This window comes from Nelumbo lutea, chromosome 7 (assembly GCF_056320005.1).
Source record: "Nelumbo lutea isolate HS-2025 chromosome 7, American lotus-T2T, whole genome shotgun sequence".
Lineage (NCBI taxonomy): Eukaryota > Viridiplantae > Streptophyta > Magnoliopsida > Proteales > Nelumbonaceae > Nelumbo > Nelumbo lutea.
This window is the reverse complement of record NC_142690.1, coordinates 21,004,703-21,023,811: the sequence shown is the minus strand read 5'-3', so window position 1 is coordinate 21,023,811 and position 19,109 is coordinate 21,004,703. Positions and strand designations below refer to the sequence as shown.

Genomic DNA, 19,109 nt, shown 5'->3' with positions numbered 1-19,109 from the left:
TTTCCATTGATAAATGGTTTTTAGCTAGCTTCATTTCTATGAATCTATGGCGTCTGATTGATGGGGTCAGTCTAAATATTTTGGATGCCAAGCATTTGCCTCGTACTATATAGACACTTACGACTGAAAACCCATTTTTAGCAGACATCTTGAGTCAGTAAGTTAAAAAGAGATAAGGCCAAGAGAAATTTGTTTGTTGGTGACATTTCAAAGCTGTTCTAGATTTTGATCGATGAAGGGTCCCCCCACCTGGATGGTCTGCTTGGACGTTGGATTGGAATATCCTTGACAATCTACGTAGACGTTAGATAAAACCATTAACTGATGGTAAAGAACAAGCAGGATTGACTCAGGGTGTTCTGTTGCTCAACAGTAACGGTATGGACATTGTATATACTGGATTCCCTATAACATACAAGATATATAATAGGAGGTGTTCTTGATTTCTATTTTTCCGGAGGACCATCGCGGGAATCTGTTATGGAGCAATACACTAATCTCATTGGCCGGCCAACACCCATGCCTTAATGGTCATTTGATAAGAAACCTGGACTCAGTTTCTATTTGGCTTTTGCTGCACAGCCCATCCCAGCTGTGTATTGGAAACATCTTACCACGATAGGTATGATGTTAGGTATGATGTATGAGAGATGTTCTCAATGCATGTTGAGACGTGTATGTGGAATTGGGATTTATTCCTCACAGAGTGCGTCTCACAGTCACATCTCAAAATGAATAATAAAGACAATTACGGAAGATATTCCTGATATGCAACCAAAAAATGCTGTAATTTGCTCACTATGAGGAACAGCCTGTGGGGCACCAATCTGAACTCCCTAGAAAAAAAGAAATGGGATTCCCTTCAGCCTTTTCAGTGCATTGAAAATAACTGCATGAATATGCATGTACTAAACATTCCTGATGTGGGCTCAAATCTGCTATCTATGAATTATCCCCACATTTTTGTCCACCATAATAATTATAGTTACACATTGGAAGTATCTCCTTTATTATTCATGGGGATATATTCCCAATAGACGATGGTGATATTTTGTGCTGTGGGTAGCAGATACAGAGTGTCCTGACATGCAGCAGAGATGTGCCCAAAGTCATGAACCCATGTTTCGTCTTCAAAAATTGATGTGACCATGACCAGCCATGGGAAAACATGAGAAACTCCATTGAAAGTGGAAGGTATTCCTAGAAAAAGAAAGAAGTGGATAGAGTGGAAACAGAGATGCGGGTATCATAGAGAAACATATGACAAATAAAACCCATATTGAGGGTTCTACGAATGGAGCCGCCAGTCATGGGAAAGAAAGAGAGAAACAGAGGCAGAGAGGTCTTCAGAATGATTAGTTGAGGGAGGAAAAAATGTTTTTCCCCATCTTTTTCTCCTTGTATTTGTTTATTTTTTTCAAGGTTTTCAATTTTTAGTTGAGAGAGAAGAAGAAGAAGAAATCAACGAGAAAAATTAGTGAGGGGAGATCGGGGGAATGATTTCACATTGCTCCCTTCTATTGTGAGAGGAAGGGGATGTAGGGGCAATTTTGACATTTTGAAATATTTTATTGACTCCTTAACAATTAATCAGGGGCAGTTTCATAATTTTATCGGTTTTCCGTTGAATCACTAATGGAAGTGAGGTTTTTGTTGAAATCTTTATAAGTTCAAGGGAAGTTTTTGTTAAAATAAAACTATAGGGAGGTTTTTATAATTGTCAGAAATGTCAAGGGAGATTTTTGTATTTTACCCATTTTTCTTTTTTAATTAATTTTATTATTTAATACATGAATTAAAAATGATTTGGGCCCATCTATTAAAATGGTTTGGGCAAAATGTACTTTCCTATTAATGGTGCATCTGTAATTTTAGGCAAAATTAATAGCCTAATATGATTTATTAAGGATGTGGATTGTGAGTTTGTTATGTTATAATAGAGTTTGAGATGGATTGAGATAGACTACATAGAGTCCTAGATAGAACCTAAGAGTTTAAGTTTAAATAGGTTTGGAATGTTTTAGTCTATAAGTATGATGTAATTAATATATACAACCAATGCAATGTTTTATCGGCTTTCTTTGAAATCTAAAATGGTATCAAAGCCAAAATGTCTATACCTAAAAGCTTCTTATCATGCTTCCTGTGTTTCGGTGGGTGACTGGAATCCTAGCCACCCGTCGGGTCCGCTGTCTCTATTTATGTATTAGATTTCCCATTTAATCACTTGTTTCTCTTCACCAGTTTAGCCACCCACCAAGTTTGCTCTCTCCGTTTACCTGCTATGTTTCCCATTTAGTCACTGTTTTTTTTAGTTTCCTTTGTTCCTAATATTGTTACTATTTTTACTCTTCTAGTTCTATTTTTAGTTTTACTTTCAGTTTCTCCCATATTTCTATTTATTGACTTCAAGAGACAAGTTCACCTATCAGATTTAAAGCCCCTATTCCAATATAACTTTGGATCATATTAGTTCTGACACCTGCATCTAACATTACCCTCACGGATTCCTTGCTACTAGGATCTTCAATCATATCATCCTCATAAACAGATTTACCCCTTCCCCACCTTTTCTTACCCTCTTGCTGCTTCACTGATGATTCATCCTCGTATATATCTCATCTGCCCTCTTATTAGATTTCTTGCTACACAATTTATCTTTTTAACCCCTCTGTCCTCTCTCTTCTACTTGTCTCCCTCTCTATTTCAATTCGTATATGGCCATTGTTGGCCCATTTCAAATCGGCTCCAAAAGCCAATATGTTGAGGCATCTTAGTTGACCCAATGAGGTTTATTGGTGGCCTGTTTTGGCCTAACTTCTATCTGGACCAATTTCATTCCAATACAAGCCCATAGAGGCTCTTTTCTATTTGAAGAAGCAACGGGTTCTTGTCATTGTAATATGCGATTGTCATAGCCAGTCATCCATTACTTGCCACACTATCTTCAAAGCTGGACCGCTTGTCACATTATCATCCCCTCAAGGTTAAAGTAATGTCGTATTTATATTTGTACTTCTTCCAAACTGAGCCTAAAAAGAATATGAGAGCAAATCATCGTAATAAACAAACAGTTGCAAAACTGAACCAGATACACAATTTGTATCCAGTTCAGATTTGCATTTCTAGCAAACAAAGACCAAGGAAAAAGGTGGACCGGTGCAAAGTTTGCACCTCGTTCACTTTTGCACAGAAACAATTTCAGTCCCTAGAGGCATAAATGAAGCAGTACGGTTCAGGTAGAGGTAGGATCCAACTGACCCAGATCATATACCCTAGAAAGCAAGAGAAAACCGTAAGCAACTTTGTCCAAACTTGCATTTTTATCTCAGTTATTTAATCAATGTATTTGGCAATTTTGTATGTGTACTGTGCTTTCTATGTAAGATTTCACCAATACTGTTAGGTCCGTCACGGGTACAAAAGTGTGTCGGATCTTGAGGGAGTGGTTGCGAGGTATGCAAAAAGCTGGGATTCCTCTAGAAGTTATGTGGACAGATATAAGGCCATATGGATATGGAGATAAAGATTTCAAACATGATCCCGTCAACTTTCCCACAGACAAGTTGTGGATCAACTTCACCAGAATGGGCAGAAATATGTACTCATCTTAAATCCAGGTGACAAACAGAAGACAGCACTTTGTTGATTTTGAGCCAAGCTTCTCGTTATTGTCTTGAATATGTCAACACACAGGAAGAACCTAGGGGCTACAGCCATTGTTGTTCTCCATCTTGAATCACTTAATCAGTTTTTTTCTCATTTTTGTCACAGGTAATTAATGCGAATGATCGATCGTAAAGCGTAATGGAATTCCTGACCTGGGGATGTGTAGCCAGTGCCAGTTTACTTCCTTGATTTCCTAAATCCAGCTGCTGCTATCTTCTGGGGTGGTGAAATTGCAGCCTTCAGATAGATTATCTCCTTTGATGACCTCTGGCTCGACATTAATGAAATCTCTAACTTCGTAACTTGCCTTGCTTTCCCCTCGTTACCCTGGATGATCCCCACCCTACAAAATTAATGATGCAGAAATCAGACGGCCCATCATTAACCTCTATGGTTGTTAGAGTCAAAAGCCACAAATGAAGCCTTCATCAAGGTGACTGGAAAAGACCATTTATATTTGACCAGATCGATTTTTGTTGGATCTGGAAAGTATACAGCACACTGGAGTGGTGATAATGCCGCCACTTGGGACGAACTATTATACTTAATTCAAGCAATTTTGAACTGTGGATTATTTGGAATTCCAATGGTGAGAGCTTATATCTGTGGTCTGTGGGTTATATTTCAGCAGGATACAACCGAAGAACTCTGCAGTCGTTGGATTCAGGTACAAGTATAGTGGCTAAAATCTTTACTCCATAGTTTGCTGCAAAGCCTTCTCATTGTCCTTTGTTTTAATGCAGCTTGAAGCCTTGTATCCCTTTTCTAGAGACCACTCAGCAAAGAAGGCATTGGGGCTTCGTTACTGTCTATTTCCCTACTTCTACACATTAACGTATGAAGAAGCACACACAAGGGGAACCCCCCATTGCACGGCCATTGTTCTTTTCAATCACTGAAGACATAATACTTATGAAATCAGCTCACAGTTTCTGATCGGTAAAGGTTCAATAGTGTAACCCGTGTTGAAGCAAGGGGCGGTTTCAGTTGATGCATGTTTCCCAGCAGGAGACTGGTTTGAACCTCTTTGATTCTTCACAGTCGGTGAGTGTTGTAAAACTGGTTTTGAGCTCTTGGTGACAGTTGACAGCAGTGGAAATGCGACGGGAGAAGTTTCTTTGGACGATGGAGAGGTGGAGATGGGAGGGGTGGGAGGAACATGGAGCTTTGTGGGATTTGCAAGCGAGGTCTTCAAGAATGAGATGAGAATCAGATCAGTGGTTTAGAATGGGGGATATGCGGTCAGTCAGTAGTGGATCATTCAAAAGATAAGTTTTGTAAGGTCTAACAAGTGAGAAGGATCAAGAAATATAGCTTGGCCATGAAGAGGATAAACTTGAATGGGAACTCAGGGATGATGGTGAACTTCAATGGGAAGGGGCGCAACAGATATCAGAGGCCTGTCAATACTAATTGGAGAGGAATTTGAATTGAAGTTGCAGTCAGCCAGTAATAAGAACAGAACTCCCTTTACCTATATATATATATATATATGGTTTAAATATGATTCCAGAACCTCTCCCATCATGAAATGAAGTTGGAGGGAGTCATCCATGGAGATAGACTTTCCAGAATGGTTTTAAATATGATTTAACGGGTCCTTTGTACAAAGCCAAGATGCTAAATGTGATGTAAAAAGCAAATAATTGAGGAAAGAAGAAAAACTTTTCCCCTGCTCTCTTGTAAAACGCAAGTTTATGAGAGAGGAAAAGAATCGAATATATTTAAATAATGAAAAGGCCAAATACTGAAGTTGTAAGTTTATGAGAAGTTTTGTTTTTCAAATTCTCATCTATCAAATGAGTTTCTTTATTGAAAAAAGGCATCTAGAAAAATCTATGTAGAAAATTTATATTTGAGGTCATATTTGTTAGATCCAGGGTGATTAAAACCTTCTAACATCCAACTTAACCATGAAAATAAACATTCAAGAAAAATCTATTGAACTAGATCATGGGAAAGAATAAGAAAGTTTTAAATTATTTTAAGGATTAGACAACCTTCCACATCCTCCAGTTCTTGATGTTGGCTGCTAAGTGCAGAATAATGACAAAAGATAACCATTAAACAATGTCATCTACCCCAAGTATGTCCAACTTACAAGTAACCAAATGGAAAGGTGATTGGAATGATTGTTGCTGTCATGAGTAATAGTTCTGTGGAGATGGAGGAAACTGATCAACAACCTCATCTGTTTTTTGAAAGAAACATCAAAGAGAATCTCGAATGATGATAACTTTAAAGCATAAAGGGATTTGGATTCTTCTAGAGGTGAGCATCTAAACAAGGAAAGTAATTTGGAAATAAACAATCATGGCACTGTCCAGTATTCTATCCAAAGAGTTGTGCCATAGCCCATAGGGAGATTGTTAACTGCTTGAAGTTAAAAGGTTCACTTGGAGACTCCTCATGATGTGTCCGGCTAAAAACCACTCCCGATAGGGCCTTCGGAATAAGTTAATAATGTGCTCTTCACATGGTCTGAGATTTACATCTTCAGATAAAAGGCTGTGAGAAAAGTAGGTAGGGTAACATTTTACTCTTTTGAGTTTTAATTATGTAAAGAAGCATCATTGTTGCACTAGATATAAGAAGGTAACAAAGAGAAAAAACATCTTGCTCAGAGTGTATGATATAATGAAATAGAGTCTTAATATAGCACTTTCTTGGTTAGGCTCTCAGAAATTGTTTAGAACTAGTACATTGACCATTACATCCATGATGGAAGAACTTACAGACAATTTTTAGCTGTAAAATTTAACATACAAGTATCAAGGCGATTGTAGGACCCATCAATATCTATTTTCAGATACTCCAGAGAAGGATGAAAGTAGTTAGTTCCTAGAGGACATAACTAGCAATATTGCCTGGGATGAAGAAAAAGAATCGCCTGCAACCAATTTGATGCAAATCCTAGAAAACAAGCAAACATTAGTTTTGTAAATAGATGATGGATTTTTTTCTCCTACTAAAATTTGGTCTTTATGTCCCCCAAGGACATCAGGTACTATTTAGACGTTGCAAGAGCCTATCACTATTTTCACAAGCCAGTTAGAGAAATCCAAAATGAAGTTCTGTATGATGACAAAATCACCTTAAGTTACAGATTGGATTTTGCATAAGCCCATGACTAATTGAAGAACACCTTTCATGTTTCATGAGCAGCTTACCAAGTAAATGTTAGAGATGTTGCACCATAAGGACAATTTAAAAAGCTGGTATACTACAATATGTTGACCCTTATATTTTCCATACCATTACAAAGTCCAGAGGTCTGGCTACATTCATGGAAATGGGTATAGAAACCCATCTTCCAGCGTCTTAGATCTAGTCAATAGCTATCAGGTGCTGAGCTAAGAAAACTAGATGGTTAAATATTGCAAGCGTTTTAATCTTGACAAACATATGATTATAACTGTGAACCATACAATGTTGCCTTATGAACACACTTAAGTCTTCTCTGATAACAGGAGGACAGATGAAAAGAAAGGAGGTGACCACTTTTAACAATAGATATCAATACATAAGAAAACACAGGAAATATATAAAGAAACTACATAGAAAGAACAGTAGCAGAAAAACATATTTGGGAACAGAGTTAGGATCCATCTATAGTCATTGAGTACTTTAGACAATATAAGGGTACAAGGACAGACCATGATATATGTACTATCTCCTAATCTGATGATGGGAAAGCTCAGAACTTCCTGATATTTCATAGTGACTGATTGAGACGAGATCGAAATGTAAAGACAGTAGCATTTGAAGCATTTACCTTTATTTTATTTTTAGTTTTTTGGATAAGTGGCATTTGAAGCATTTACCAATTTAATGATAGGAAAAAGAAACCAATGAAATAACCCATATCTTATAGGAGAACATGATAAGCTTAATGTTATACCATACTGTTAGAAAACATTAAAAGAAAACAAAAGAACATTCATACAAAGAATAACAGAATATAGAAAAGGAACAAAATTATCCAAAGAGGCATGGATAGTTGCAAAAACTAAATAAAAATGTAAAAAGTTGATACTTGTGAATTAAACATGCATCTTAACCGAGCATATAACAGAAAAAGAACAAAATAAAGGTGAAGTGATGGTATCTGTCGCTAATGTTCAGAAAAAGAAATGATTTAGGTATGTTGCTAATGGTGCCTTTTTGCTCACCAACAATGTAAGGTTATTATGCACTGGATGGGTCCTTTACTTTTTTGCATATATATGATTAATAGATATTCCATTTACCCTTGAAAAGGGGGGAAAGTTGCAAACTTTCCAAATTGCCACTACATGACTATAATGTAATAGAGTTTCCCCTACTACATACCTTTTTTTAAAGGTTAAATGGAGTCTCCTCTATTATTTGCAATAAGACAAATTATCCAATTTATAGTTTCAATTTACTGCAAATTCTTCCACCACTGCAGGGAGTAGACAAGTAGCATATACAGATTTGAAATTTTTTAAAATGGTATACAACTTTAACAAACCTCCCAATTTTACATAAGAGTACAAGAGATACCAGAGGTAGAATATGCATCCACCAATGCATTAAATTTTTTTTGAGAAAAAACAAGGCATTAAATTGTAATAGGAGTACTTTATAAATAAAGTAAGGCAGCAAAGTTTCCATTTCACCAACGTTGAATATGAAAGAGAAAAAGAAAACAGTAAAGAAATGCTCTTCTTCCACTTTGTTCCCATTCAAGATAAACAAATCTTGACCATTCACAACTTTCTAACAGTTACTAACAGTTTTATAGTTCCCTACTTATCTTATGGAGTTACTAACAGTTTTATAGTTCCCTACAACACCTCTATGGAGTTACTAACAGTTTTATAGATTTCTACTTATCTTATTTGGATCCAAGCCTCTTCTGTATGGTGATTGTTGAGACACAAATAAAGGGAATACAAGTGTACAAGAAAAGGCCACGCCAGGTAACTAGTGGACTGACAAGTGGAGAGGGGATGATCGATTTGGGAATACAATCTCTCTCTCTCTCTCTCTCTCTCTCTCTCTCTCTCTCTCTCTCCCTGAGTTAGGCAATCCTAACAAGTTGGTATTAGAGCCAAGATGCCAAGCACAAGGTCATCCGCAATGGAGAACAGAGTCGACAACATGGAATGAGAAATGCAAAGAATATCAGCTAACGTCAAAGAAATAAAAGAAAGCTTTGCATCCTTGCTTGAACGACTGGCACAGGCACCACCTGCGCCGAATCAGGAAGAGCACAGTGACACCAGTCATCGAAGCGGATCAAGAACAACAAGAATTGAGTTTCCCATCTTTGCAGGGGGAGATCTCACATTCTGGCTTCTGCGAACAGAAAGATACTTCGATTACCACGACACATAAGGACCTGATCATGTTCCATTAGCTTCAACACACCTGGAAGGAGAGGCGATCGTCTGGTACTAGTGGTACCGGTGATGGCACCCAAGAGCCACATGGGCAGACTTCACCGACGCCTTAACCATGCAATTTGGAGTCTCAGCTTTTGAAAACTATGATGAAAGCCTCGCTAAGCTACGATAGACCGGCTCCGTCCAAGATTATCAGATGGCGTTTGAAAGATTAGGCATGCAAGGCTGGCCAAAAAACGTGCTTGTCGGAAATTTTGTTGGTGGACTCAGGAAAGAATTGCGGTTGAAGGTAAAAGCCATGCAGCCCATCACCGTTCTTGAAGCAACAGCATTAGCTCGACTACATGAAGACAAACTGAATCGGGCAAGAAGGATTAATCGATCTCTGGGAGCTGCGATCAGACTAGGTATACCGAACCCAGAACCAGGTATCTTGGGTAAACCGGAGCTCAGATCGGGAGTAGGAATCACATGCAAAGACGCCAACGCTGGTTCAGGCCCCGGCTCAGCCAAGAGGTTAACTTGGGCTGAGATGCAAGCCCGACGAGAAAAGGACCTTTGTTATGCATGTGGAGACAAATTCGGACCGGGCCATCGCTATAAGATCCCTCAAGTTTTCTTCCTTCAACCTGAAACCGAATATGTTGAGCAATCAACAGACATTGAAGAGCCAATGGACAACCAAGAATGGGGGCAATGGACAAAGGAATACCCGGAAGTATCCCTGCAAGCCTTGACCGGTATTGCTTCTTCTCAAACTATGAGAGTAACCGGACTGGTACAAGGGCGCCATGTGTCGATTCTGATAGACAGTGGCAGCACCCTCAATTTCATTACCCAAACATTGGTCAGCCAACTAGGGATTCCGGTCCAACCATGTACAGCCTTCCGGGTGTAGTAGCTAATGGGCGCAACCTGGTGTGCGATGTAGTTCTACACCCCCTAGAAACCAGTGGAGCAGATGTAGTTCTCGGAGTCCAATGGTTAAGGCAACTAGGGCCGGTGATATGTGATTGGGCCCGTCTCAACATGGATTTTCAAGTGGGCAGCTCACAGGTGCATATTCAAGGGCAACTGTCCAAGGGTCCAGGACCTATTAGTCTCACCTCCCCAAGGAAACAGGCAATAGACCCAGCCCACATCGTTTTAATGCAGATAGACTCCCACGGGAACGCCCCATTCTAGCCCAAGGAAGCAGATCCGAAGAAGGTCGCACACAACTACAACAGCTACTTCAGAAGTTATCAATGATCTTCCAAGAACCTAAGAAACTACCACCGAAACGTGCCCATGATCATTGCATTCCATTGCTGCCCGGAACTGCACCCACAAATGTAAGGCCCTATCATTACCCCTATTTTCAGAAACTAGAGATTGAGAGGCAAGTGCAAGATATGCTTGACAAAAAAATTATACAACCCAGCCAAAGCCCATTCTCCTCGCCAGTATTACTTGTGAAAAAGAAGGATGGGACATGGCGGTTTTGTATAGACTATAGGGCTCTAAACAACATTACTATGAAGGATCGAATTCCCATACTAGTAATCAATGAACTACTAGATGAACTCAACAGAGCCACCATATTCTCTAAACTAGACCTGAGATCGGGATATCATCAAATTTGGGTCCATGAGGGAGACATCCACAAGACTGCCTTTCGTGCACACGAAGGGCATTATGAATTTCTGGTTATGCCGTTTGGGTTGACCAATGTGCCAGCTATGTTCCAAGCCCTTATGAATGACATATTTCGACCCCATTTGCGCAAATTTATACTCGTTTTTTTTATGATATACTTGTATATAGCGCTAAATGGGACGAACACCTAGTACATCTACAAATCACCTTGGAACTGCTAAGAACTCATAAACTCCTTGCAAAGGGGTCAAAATGCGCATTTGGACAGACACAAGTACACTATTTAGGGCACGTGGTCAAAAACGGCATTGTAGCAGTAGACCTGGAAAAGATCTCAAGCATGATAAATTGGCCCTGGCCTCAAAATGTTAAGGATTTATGAGGCTTCTTGGGTTTAACAGGGTACTACCGACGATTCATTAGAGAGTATGGACTGATTGCTGCCCCCTTGACAAGTTTACTTAAGAAGAATGGGTTCTGCTGGACTAGGGAGGCCCAACAGGCCTTCGAGACACTCAAAACAACTGTCTCATCCCCACCGACGCTCCCACTTCCAGACTTCTCAAAAGACTTCATCATTGAATGTGATGCGTCAAGCCAAGGAGTTGGTGCAATCCTCATGCATGAAGAAAGGCCACTAGCGTTTTTCAGCAAAGCAATGATAGCACAGAAATGGGCCAAATCAGTATATGAACACGAACTGATAGCAATTGTTCTCGCAGTTCAGAGGTGGTGGCCCTACCTTCTAGGAAGGAGGTTCATCATACGAACTGACCACCAGAGCCTGAAATTTCTGTTGGAGCAGTCCGTACTTTCCCCAGAACAGCAGCGATGGATAGCCAAATTACTTGGCTACGATTATGTCATTAAATACAAGGTAGGGCACACTAACAAGGTGGCAAATGCACTGTCATGCCAGCCACAACTATTTCAATTACTTCTCACGGGCCCAACATGTTCCATCATGGTTCAGCTAAGGAAGAAGCTGAAAGGCACCCACAACTGAGCAAGCTGCGTTCACAGGTCCAAGAGGACCCTACTAGCCACCCAGGGTACACAGTGGAGAATAATTTGTTGTTGTATAAATGTCGAATGGTGATACCACAGGATTCAGCCCATATTCAGCAACTTCAGTAAGTGTTCCACTCATCCCCAACAGGAGGACACTCAGGGATCCTGCACACTTACAAGAGACTAGCCACCCAATTCCACTGGAAAGGCATAGTCGGTCCAAAAATTCATAGCCGAATGCGTCATTTTCTAGAAAAATAAGGCGGATACCCAATCTCCAGCGGGACTGCTACAATCACTCCCAATTCCTAAACAAGTGTGGGCAGATATATCCATGGACTTTATAACGGGGCTCTCCCTTTCCTATGGCAAGTCTATCATTCTCGTAGTGGTTGATAGATTCACCAAATATTGCCATTTTCTCCCTCTGTCCCACCCCTTTACAGCCTCCATGGTGGCTGAGATTTTTACTAAGGAGGTGGCACGACTGCATGGTACCCCTAACTCTATTGTCTCAGACTACGACTCTATATGAGTCATTTCTGGGCAGAACTTTTTCAACTATAGGGAGTGAAACTCTTCAAATCTACCAGCTACCACCCTCAAACAGATGGGCAGACTAAGGTAGTCAACCGGAGTTTGGAAACCTATCTAAGGTGCTATGCAGGGGATAGGCCACGCCAGTGGCTCAAGTGGCTTCATTAGACAAAATGGTGGTACAATACCACGTATCATAGTGCAGTAGGAATGACTCCCTTCCAGGCTCTATAATGGACGGGACCCACCTCCCCTATTCCATATGAGAAAGGGTCTACAACAGTAGTAGTAGTAGAAGAAGAAGACCAACTCCTCCAGCAAGATAGGGTGTTACAAGATCTCAAATCCCACCTCCATCAAGCCCAACAATGGATGATAGACTCCTACAACAAAAGGCATAGGCCTGTCCAACACCAGATTGGGGAGCAAGTTTTCCTTAAATTACAACCATACAAGCAAGTTTTAGTAGCAGGCCACCGGTGGAACAAACTGAGTCCTAGGTACTTCGGCCCATTTCGGATTGTGGAACGCATTGGGCCGGTGGCATACAGGCTTGAACTCCCAGCAACATCAAAATTACACCCTATACTCCATGTATCTCTATTGAAGAAATGGCCAAAAACAAGAGCAATAACAACAACTACCCTCCCATCATTCTCGGAAGATGGCCAAGTTCAAAATGAGCCCACTCAGATAACAGATTTCAGGTGGATACGCAAAGTGAATCACATCAAACCAGAGGCATTGGTGGTATGGTCAGGTCTCCCAACTGAGGATGCAACTTGGGAACCTTACTTGGATTTACAGAATAGATTCCCACATCTTGACCTTGAGGGCAAGGTCGCTTTCAAGGGAGGAGGGACTGTTGAGACACAAATAAAGGGAATACAAGTGTACAAGAAAAGGCCATGCCAGCCTTTAAATAATGTAACTGACAACCAACCACTAGAACAAACTAAATAACAAACTAGACAAGTGGAGAGGCTGGTATAACAGAATTGTAACAGCAGTATATAAATAAGGAAAGGAAGTTAGGAGGGGATTATCGATTTGTGAATACAATCTCTCTCTCTCTCTCTCTCTCTCTCTCTCTCTCTCTCTCTCTCTCTCTCTCTCTCTCTCTCTCTCTCATTCAGGAGGCAGGCTCCCTCGAAAGAGTCCCTGAGTTAGGCAGCCCTAACAGTGATATAGTAAGAAGTACCCATTAGTTGCGCAGCGATTCTTTTGAAGACCATAAGAAACAGAAAAGCAATGCTTTCAAGAAAAAGAAAATCACAGAGAGAGGACAAAACAATAAATCCATGCAAAATGAGAAGCATCAAAAGATTTGAGAACTTCCACCCAGAAAGAAATCCACAACCATAAACAGCATATGGCACAGTCAGAAGTAAGAGCTTCTTTCCTCGTATAAACTCTAATGATCTTTCTATTAATGACAACTGAGAAATAGAGAAAAGAAAAATCCATGTTATTAAATGGTATACTCAGATTATCTGATATTCATTCAGGAGATCAAATAAAGGGTATTAGAACCATAAAGTTATAAATGTTAAGTTCTGAAATAGAGAACACCGTACATAACTGCTTCTCCAATTTCATGAAGCATCTAGCATTCTCCAGTAGAATATTAAGAGCCAAAATAAACATAGCAATGAGCATTAGCAACTCATCACTGCACAATTGCACACAAAAGCACCTGATCGCTCCCTGACAGAAAGCACCTTCCACTCTGTTTCTCCATTGTTGCCATCCTCAGGACACCAATAGTGGAGGACAACATATCCACACCCTAGTTGTCCACCTACCACCAATAACTTGTCACCACATCCCCTGAATGCTAAACCCCAGCCATTATTAAAATCAGCCCTGAGAGGCAACCTTCCCACAACACTCCATGTATTATTTGTCTTGTTATATTTCTTGACCTCATTTGTTGTTTGATCAGCAGCATAGAGTTGATTATTGACAACAGCAACCAGAGGAGGACACTGCAAAGGTCCTTTGGGACAAGGGTACATGTCATTTATCCTCCTCCATGTCCTTGTCTCAATATTATACTCTTCACCACAAGTCAAGGACTCAGAGCCCGATACTCCCCCAATGACATAGAACTTTCCATCCATAAAGAAACCTGAACACATTTTACGTGGCACGTTCATATCAGGCAAGTTTTTCCAAACACCCAGCTCAGAATTATAAAGCTCAGCAGACTTCAAAGCATTTCCATCCTTATCACTTCCCCCTGCAACAATAGCAATTTCTCCATGGCTGCTGGAACCAAACAAACAGCGAGATAAGTTCATCAGGGGGCATCTAGACCATTTATGCGTGATCAAGCTATACTTCCAAATTGCAAATCCTGTTAACTCCCGACCAAAGACAAGTAGCTGAGTTCCCACAGCAAGAGACTCCTTATCTGCACAACTAAAGCAAACGTCACATGGCAATTCAGGTAACCTCATCCATTTGCGTCGTACAGGATCAAAAGCTTCCCATGGCATGCTAATGCATGCCAAATATATCCAATGCTCTATTACACCCAAATGTCTCCTCAGTTTGTATAGATATCCACTAGAAATCAAAGACTTAAATTTTCTATTTACACATGCAAGTGATGGGTAATCTGCCCTGCTGGTCCAAGCAAGAATATCTAGTGTCATATCATCATTAAGGCCAGGTAGGAAACTGTCATCAGATGCTCGACCATTTTTATCTCCTCCTGAGTGTTCTGTAACTGTGTGTTTCATTTTCTTTAACTTTATAGGATCCAATCTAGGCACGTCAGTTCCCTTGTCAAGTATGTCATCACTGGTCAGGTTTTTGTTTCTAGCCAGTACCATGCAAGCTAGTAAATAGCAATTTATCTGAGAAGATTCATAGTCACAATTGAAAAAAGTATGGAGCTGTGGAATAACACATCCTTGTGCGCCAACCATGGCTGGTAAATCTGGAATATCCTTATTTCTCTTCACTTTGTCCTTATTTCTCTTCAGTTCATCAAAGAAATACCTAAAAACCATCTGATAGTATAAGATATCAAACACTGGACAAATAAATGGAAGAAGGCAAAGAGAGAAAACAAAGTTAAAAAGAACTAGAAATTCGGTAACAGAAGCAACAAATTGTACAGGAAACAACTACTAATTTATGGGTTCGTTAACCCACATATTTATTTCTACAAACATCCAATGAATCCAGCAGTATCCAATAATGGAAAAAAATGTTTAAATTGTTCAGCCTATTCAGGTTTAACTTTTCACATCTTAATTTGACGTCTGTCACAAAAGCAAACAAGGCGAACAAAGGAAATGCCAAGCATTTATTACATCGAATATCAACTAAGTCCATCAGTGGCAATAACAGAAACAGATAAAACAGGTCAATACTGCTCAATCTTAATTGGATCAAAACCTTCGGCATTTTCATTCAAAATTATGTCGTGACACAAAACAGCATCAACTGCCAAGGTAAAAGGGATCTTAATTCATTGGATAAAACAAGTGTGGAGTTCTAAATTAGACCACCATAAATAAAAGACAAATCCATAATCCAATAAGCCAAAAATATTGTCTACAACACTAATCCCCTGTTATATTGGATAAGATGAGCTTCAACCCATAATCGTGATGGTTTGGCACAGTAAACTGACGTCATGAGCTATGAACTCAAGGCAAGATGCAAGAATTACATCAACTAAAAGCCTACAGAAAAGCAAAGCATCATCACGTCATCATGCTTGCATGCTGAAGCCTTTTCACCATCGCAGCAGAAATCGGTATTCAATCATAAGTAATGGAAACCAAACATCGAATTGAAAGAGAGGAAGTATCTAGATGTATTATGCATTAAAAATTTTCAAATTTTTATCAAAACCGGTAGGTGCATTTTCCATGCAGAGTTCTATAAGTAAGAGCAAGTAAGGTTATACCTGAAGAAATAGAATCAAGCAGATAAAAATTAAATGTCAGATTTATCAGCTGGAGAATCTCATAAGCAGGACATTGTCATGCTTCCTTGACTCAGAATCCAGAAGCCTAGCTTTCGCCTTTAGACTACAGAGATGTTAATCTCTCAGTAAAATAAAAAAAGAGCTTCACTTCACTGTCGCATTCCGCTGAACCAAAGAAGATTATCCAAATAGGTCTTCACAGTCGAAGATGGCATTCTGAACGAATTTTCACCTTTTCTGGTGGGAATCTCTCCGTCGTCAGGCCAAAATTCTCTGACAACTCGCCAGAAACCACAGATTCAGGCTGCCGGACAACTGAAGCATCGGTTAAAACCGATAAACAAACAAACCAAAACCAAATGAGAATTCTTTTCAGACGAATCAGTCTATTAACTGCCAAAAAATAAACAATCAGAACTCTGCAACCACAAACAACTTCCGCCAATTATGTCATCAAGAAATCACAACATCACCAGCGGCAGAAAAAAAAAAAACAAACCAATAAAAAAGTATTGGCTTTCTCGTCATAACCTTCACCTTGGATACCGATCGCGAGAAACAATTAAAAATCCAAGCGATCAAGAACTCAACTCAACAGTCGACGGAATCTCACCGAGTTCCACTGGAAATCGGCAGAGAAACCATCCCTCAAGGCATTGTCGTCGCAAAAAACCGATCAGAAGTCAAATTCTCCGACCAGATTTACTCAGGCAGAAACATTCTTATGCTCAAATCAGAGAGAGAGAGAGAGAGCAAGAGAGATGGAGAGCGAGAGAACTTCCACTTCTCTTCCACATTTCTCATTCTCTCGAAATTCTCTCTCCCTCTTCTTCATTTCTCTCTCCCTTTTCTAGCCAACGTTGGAATATTTCGTTCTATTCGTCGGATCAAGAACACACACCCAATTCCTACACCCTCACTCTTCCACTGTTGGATTAAAATCTATTTTGTCAAAGATATGAAGTCCTCTAATCAAACGGCTAACAGCTAGAGTCTACAGTCTGCCCATATGTTATCACAAATAGAGGATTCTAATCCAACTGTTAATACAGAGCGATCTACATCTTTGACTGTAGACCACTTGAGTCTGGTCCACGGTGTTACGGCGCGGTCAATAAGTAAAACGGATAAAATAACTTTTCCTTTCGTCCGAAAGAAGAAAATAAACGGTCTCCGTTTTACGCGCTCTCTCTCCAATCCCTCTCTCTCTCTCTAAAACCTCTATGGTTTTGTTTTCTCTCTCCTGGCCGTGACGCAGTTTCTATCTGTCGCTTCGGATAAGAAGCTCGCTAGTCGCTACGCTAGTCCTTTATTCAACCGGGAAATGATAAGCTATATCTCTGGAATGAGTAATGGCTATAATGCCTGCCGTCGGATCTCTGAGCATGATCCAACGGATGGGGGCAGACAAGAGGAGATTTAGTAAAGGGACTCCGACTTTTCTTTGAATTACAGAAACGCCACTGAGGATTTGTCTCGTAGTTATTCAATGTTTGTGGATCTGAGGTCGGAAGTGACGTCACCGGAGCAAACGGACACTGCCGACGCCGCCAGAGGTTGCCGTCCGTGTTTTTAAAGCAACGGTTGCTCTCAAGCTTCGAAGTCTTCGATTTTTCAGCGACGTGGTCAGTGCAGAGGTTTTCTTTCAGCTTTTGGCCTTTTGCGAGACGCTTGTACGATTTGGTGAATGGTGAGCGACGAAGGCTTTAGTGCGGTATTGACAAATTACAGTTTTTTTTTCCAAATTTTACGGTAGATATCATTCTACAAGAGATTGTTACCAGTAACAAGTGAATGAGTTTACCCTTAACCTGCGTTTGGAAACGATGCAAATTGTGGATGCAAACATCTAGAGTGTAACTAAAGTTTGGGTAGTTTTGTACGGACAAATTTATTTTATTAAGGCTGCTCTGGAAATGATGCAAATAAGTGTGAATGTAAATAGGTAGAATATAAAAAGGTTCATATAAATTGTAAAATTGGGTTAGTTTTGTATTGACAAATTTATATTCTTATCAAACAGATTTTCGGTTGTAATGGATTCCAACATGAATTCCAATAAAGCACATACTTTTTTTTTTTATCAAAAGCCCACTTGAATGCATATTTAATTCTTTTTTTATTTATGTACTTTTACATTTTATTATCAGTGTAAATATGCATTAGTCTATCATTTGTCAATGCATAAATGTAATATTGTCAAATACAGGCAAAAGTGAACCAGAGTACAAATTTACCCTGAACCGGAATTTACACTCTATTTGCATCATTTGTCTTAGGTTCAGTTTGAAAGGAGTACAAATACAAATATATAGAGTGCAAAATCTTAAATTTTGTATGCATTTATACTACAAATATTTGTATTTGTACTCTTGAGCCTTTAGGGACATTCTAAAAAACAATTTATCTTTTTTTTTTTTTTGAAGAAAGGGTGTTGGCAGAGTACTAACAGACCCACTTCATCGATTTAAAGGCTCAACAATACAATCATTTTGTAATACAATTAATATCTATATAAGAAGGTGGCAAAAACCATGTAATAGGGTGTGAAATAGCCACAGCATGGGCAACTTTATTATCTGACCTATGGACTCAATTGATTGAGCATTGAGGGATTCTAGCCAATATTTATCTACAATCTGCAATCAAATGTTTGATGCACCAAGGAGGGGAGAAGTGCACCTTCGGCATAGTATTGGAATCCCCTTCAAAAATTACAGAAGAAGCACTCAAATCAATCACCAAGCTGCAGAAGCAACTTGTATCGGATCAAACTTTTTGCACTCCATAACAGCATTACATCTTGATTTCCAGATGTGTCAGAAAAGTATTAATCCTTAGACAAAGATAAATGTAATGTTGGGATTTAAAGGGTCATCTTTGTCAAACCACTCTTCTAGCCACTTTGCAAATGTCAAATAACCATGTACATC

General features: G+C 39.6%; 2 pseudogenes across 10 annotated transcripts; one reads left to right on the top strand and one right to left on the bottom strand.

Annotated features, from left to right (window-relative positions):
- Window positions 1–3,458: 3,458 nt before the first annotated feature.
- Window positions 3,459–5,405, top strand: LOC148845567 (alpha-glucosidase-like; annotated as a pseudogene). The gene is made up of 3 exons (XR_016102521.1): window positions 3,459–3,545; window positions 3,804–4,336; window positions 4,413–5,405. The product of XR_016102521.1 is annotated as an alpha-glucosidase-like (transcript).
- Window positions 5,406–5,625: 220 nt separating this feature from the next.
- Window positions 5,626–17,028, bottom strand: LOC148845566 (F-box/kelch-repeat protein At5g60570 pseudogene; annotated as a pseudogene). Of its 9 annotated transcripts, none has more exons than XR_016102271.1 (3): window positions 16,714–17,017; window positions 16,156–16,491; window positions 5,626–6,582 (listed from the first exon to the last, which is right to left on the bottom strand). The product of XR_016102271.1 is annotated as an F-box/kelch-repeat protein At5g60570 pseudogene, transcript variant X9 (transcript). The 9 variants fall into 9 exon arrangements; XR_016102263.1 differs by lacking the exon at window positions 5,626–6,582 and adding an exon at window positions 13,675–15,247 and having other exon boundaries at window positions 16,714–17,028; XR_016102268.1 differs by lacking the exon at window positions 5,626–6,582 and adding an exon at window positions 13,675–15,236 and having other exon boundaries at window positions 16,156–16,569.
- Between the last annotated feature and the right edge of the window lie 2,081 nt (window positions 17,029–19,109).